Genomic DNA, 3,576 nt, shown 5'->3' with positions numbered 1-3,576 from the left:
AAGCAGGTTCCGATATGGAAGCTGCCAGGGCGTTACTAACGGGCTGTCGGTTGCAATTAGGGCAGCGGCCTTTCATCTCCCTGCCGCTCCCCTCCAGCTCAGGACAGCCTCACATCAGCTTCTCGCTCTGACTCCGTCTGGCCGGTGTCAGGCACCCCTCCTGAGATGGGACACGAGGCGGGGGCCAGGTTGGCAGTCCTCACTGTAAACCACGGCCAGGGCCCGGCTCCGGCTCCAACTGTTGAGTTTCCCGGGGCGCACCTCCGGCAGCCTTCGGTCCATCCCTCAGCCCCACCAGGAGCTGCCGGGTCCCTCTCTGAGCCTCGGCCTGTCCAGTCCAGTGAGGCCTGCCCGAGATTACCTAGGTGTTCTGGTGACTTCTGAGGGCCTTGCATGAAAGATAACGCCCAAATCAACAAATCTGCCATTGTGGCTTTGAAGAGCCAGTCTCAATCACTTTATTTTGTCTTTATGTCAGGTTTGCCAGATGGCTTGGGTCTTTCTGAGGCCCTGTACCGAGGGGGCGCAGAGAGAACTGGTACAGCTTCAAAGCTCCTTTTTAATCTTTAGCAACATCACAGCGGCTGGGAAACTGCCTGGGTTCCCATAAGTCTCTCCCACAAAAGAGGCGCGGCCGAGGCTCTAATGAAAGCCAGATAAAGGGATGGCTGGAATCAGAAACAGAGGGAAAAGAGCAGTCGCGAGTCTTTCTTGTAGCTGTTTCAAAAGAAATTCTAAGACAAATTATGGCTTTGGGTGTTTTTCTAAAAGGACTGACAGAGAGAGGAGCCGGGGGAGGATGCTTTGACCCCTCAGCACCCTTCCCCTTGCATAAAAGGCACAGGAGACTGAACAAAAGGCCGAAATACAACAATAAACTTTCGGCGTGCGCGCGTGGGGATGAAAGCCTCGCTGGCATAATTATGGGCGAGGGTGCGCCGGAGCGGGCGGGTGGCTTTACCTTGCCGCCAGCGCTATTAATGATGAGGCTCCCTCCTTTTTCTTCTCTGGAAGGGGCGCCTTTGGTTTTCGGGGACGGGCGGGTGGGGGGGGGGGTGTTGCGCAGCGCCACGCGGCTGACACCAGGCGCAGGCTGCGGTTACGGGACGCGCCTTGCTCCCAGCGCCCTCCTCGGGGCATCCGTGAGAAGGAGGCCAGTGTGCCCACGGGTCATCCTCCCTCCCCACCCGGCCCCCTGCCTTCGTGGCTGTCTCTTGGCATCTGGGCAGGGGTTTCTGACCTGCCGTTCTAGGCCTCCACTTACTCTTTTTTGCAAATCAGCCCTATTCTAGGGAGTCAGGGGTGCGGAAGCCTATGCTGTGGCCGCATTACGCACTGTCTTAAACGCGGACCGTCAGGCGAAAGGCCAGGCCGGCCTGGTGCCGCTGTGTTCTCCAGTAGGGGGGAATCAGCCGCTCTCACTTTCCATCTCAGGTCGGGTCCTCTTATTTCTGTGGATGGTGGTCAGCTCCTTGCAAGGCCCGGAGGGCATGGGCCAGCTACGGTTTGCTAGAAGGAGGTGGGACATAGGACAGGATAGGGGGCTTTCCAGGAGACGGGTAGGGTGGACAGCTGGGGGAGGCTGACCAGCATCCTCCTGAGAGCACCAGTGGCTTTGAAGGCTGGTGAGGGCCAACAGAGTCCCAGGACCGCAGAGCGCCAGCCCCCAAAGGGCCGCTCACTATGGAGAGGGCAGACTGAGGTCTTCGGAAGGGAAGAGGTCAACCAAGGTCACACAGCTGGTTGGGGACAAAGCCAGACCTCAAGTTCCTGTTCCATGGGAGGTATCAGATATTCTGAGAGAATGGGGGTTTTGTGTGATGTGGGGTGGGAAAAGAATCCAGATCCCTGGGGAGACATGGGCAGGGTCTGGCATGTGTCCCTCTGCCTTCTCCTTTTGCCACTTTGCAGGGCTCAGTGGCCATGGGCTTTGGTCTCTGGAGCCCTGTCAGGAAGGTGTTTCTGGGGCCCTCTAAGCATCGGGCCTGTTGCCCAAAGTGCGGTTGAGTGAGGGGTATCTCCCATGGGCACCTGTCTTCACTCACTTCCCCTCCGGAGGTGCTCGTTCTGCATCAGGGACTCGAGGAGAATTGAAACTGAGACGTGTAGCTGCAGAACTGTCACCTGCTTCATTTACAAGGTCTTCCCTCTCCCCTTCTTGCTTTCAGCCCCGAGACAAGAGAGAGATGTGTTGCCTGTGGGAAGGGCGAGGGAGGACACAGCCCCATCTCTGTCTCCTACATTCTGCCTTTGCTCTCTTCCTGTGTGTCTTCTCCTCTGTCTGTCTCCTTCTGTCTGTCTCCTCCCCATTCCTGTCCAGTGCTGTCCTGGCCTGGGGCTCTGGTTTCTGTTCTTGTCACTGGGGCCTCCATGGCCTCCTGTCTCCTGCTCCTTGCCGCACCTGTCGCTGAGGGAGGAGCCCAGGGCGTCCAGGGGTGGAGAACCCCAGCTGACTGAGGAGTCCAGACTAGCTGGAGCGGGAGGGGCTGGCAAGCTGGTGAGGGCTGGGGTGTCGTATCACGCCTCCTCTCTTGGGGCAGAGCCAGACAGATACCGCCAGCCAGGCTCCTGGGCTATTCTGATGAAGAAAAATCTGGGCAGGTTGGAGGTTATGACCACGTGGGGGCAGGTTTCTCTGGCTCTCCGGAATGTACTCCTGTACATGTGTGTACTCTCTAGCTCTCCTGTGTGTGGGCGCACTGGCCACCACCAAGGCCCCCTTGTCCAAAGTATCCTTCAGTGGGGAGGGCATAGGTTCTGGGACCACACCCCTGGGCCCCAACTTCTTAGCTGGAGGGCCTTAGGCAAGTGGCTTACCTTTTGGGGCCTCACTTTTCTCACCTAATAATTGTCCTCAGCTCTTAGGGTTGTCATGAGAAATGAGTGGGTTAACACGTGGAAGTGCTTAGAATAGTGCCCGGGACGCTGGTACTGGCCAAACGTGAGCTGGTGTTCTCCCCATCCACGGCTCTTCAGCCATCACTAGTTGTGGGTAACAGCTAAGTGGGATGTGAACCAGTCCTCATGCTTGGGTGTTGCGGGGGTTCTGAGGTTAGCGACTCTCTCTCTCTCTCTCTCTCTGTCTCTGTTCCGCCTTGTCTTCTGGGAACCAACGTTCTTTCCTGGGGGGCGTATTCCCAGTAGAACCTCTAAAGGTGGGGCAAAGCCTGCCACGGTCACGTGACACAGGCCTGCCCAATCAGAGAACCCTATTCCTCAGGCCATGGACTGATTGGCTCTGGGAAGGTCATATGACCTAAGCCAGGCCAGTGTCGTACCCAGAATTTTGCCTCCAGAACTGTCAGGGAAGGTGGTCTTCCATTCTCTGAGATCCCAAGTTCTAAGCGTGATGTAAGCTAGAATCACCAGAAGCCCCCTTCTCCAGCTACAGTAGGAAATGAGACCATCACGTCGAGAAAAGTAGAAATAAGAAAAGAAAGGGAGGAGTGGAGAGAGAGAGAAAGAGAGAGAGAAAGAAAAGTACCTTGAATCCAGCCTGCTGGCTCCCCTGTTCTGTGTGTGTTTACTGCTGGGCAGGACCTTTTGCACTTAAAGAGATTCAACGTGGGTTTCTCA

At 56.7% G+C, this 3,576-nt stretch overlaps 1 long non-coding RNA gene across 2 annotated transcripts; it reads right to left on the bottom strand.

Moving 5' to 3' along the window:
• Positions 1-468: 468 nt before the first annotated feature.
• LOC125153433 (uncharacterized) lies at positions 469-3,092 on the bottom strand. 2 transcript variants are annotated; one of them, XR_007147483.1, is made up of 4 exons: positions 2,818-3,092; positions 2,046-2,161; positions 1,337-1,509; positions 469-668 (listed from the first exon to the last, which is right to left on the bottom strand). It is a non-coding gene; the product is annotated as an uncharacterized LOC125153433 (long non-coding RNA). The 2 variants fall into 2 exon arrangements; XR_007147484.1 differs by lacking the exon at positions 2,046-2,161.
• Positions 3,093-3,576: the final 484 nt, after the last annotated feature.

This window comes from Prionailurus viverrinus, chromosome E2, assembly GCF_022837055.1.
Source record: "Prionailurus viverrinus isolate Anna chromosome E2, UM_Priviv_1.0, whole genome shotgun sequence".
NCBI classification, from domain to species: domain Eukaryota; kingdom Metazoa; phylum Chordata; class Mammalia; order Carnivora; family Felidae; genus Prionailurus; species Prionailurus viverrinus.
This window is presented reverse-complemented; position numbering and strand designations above follow the sequence as displayed.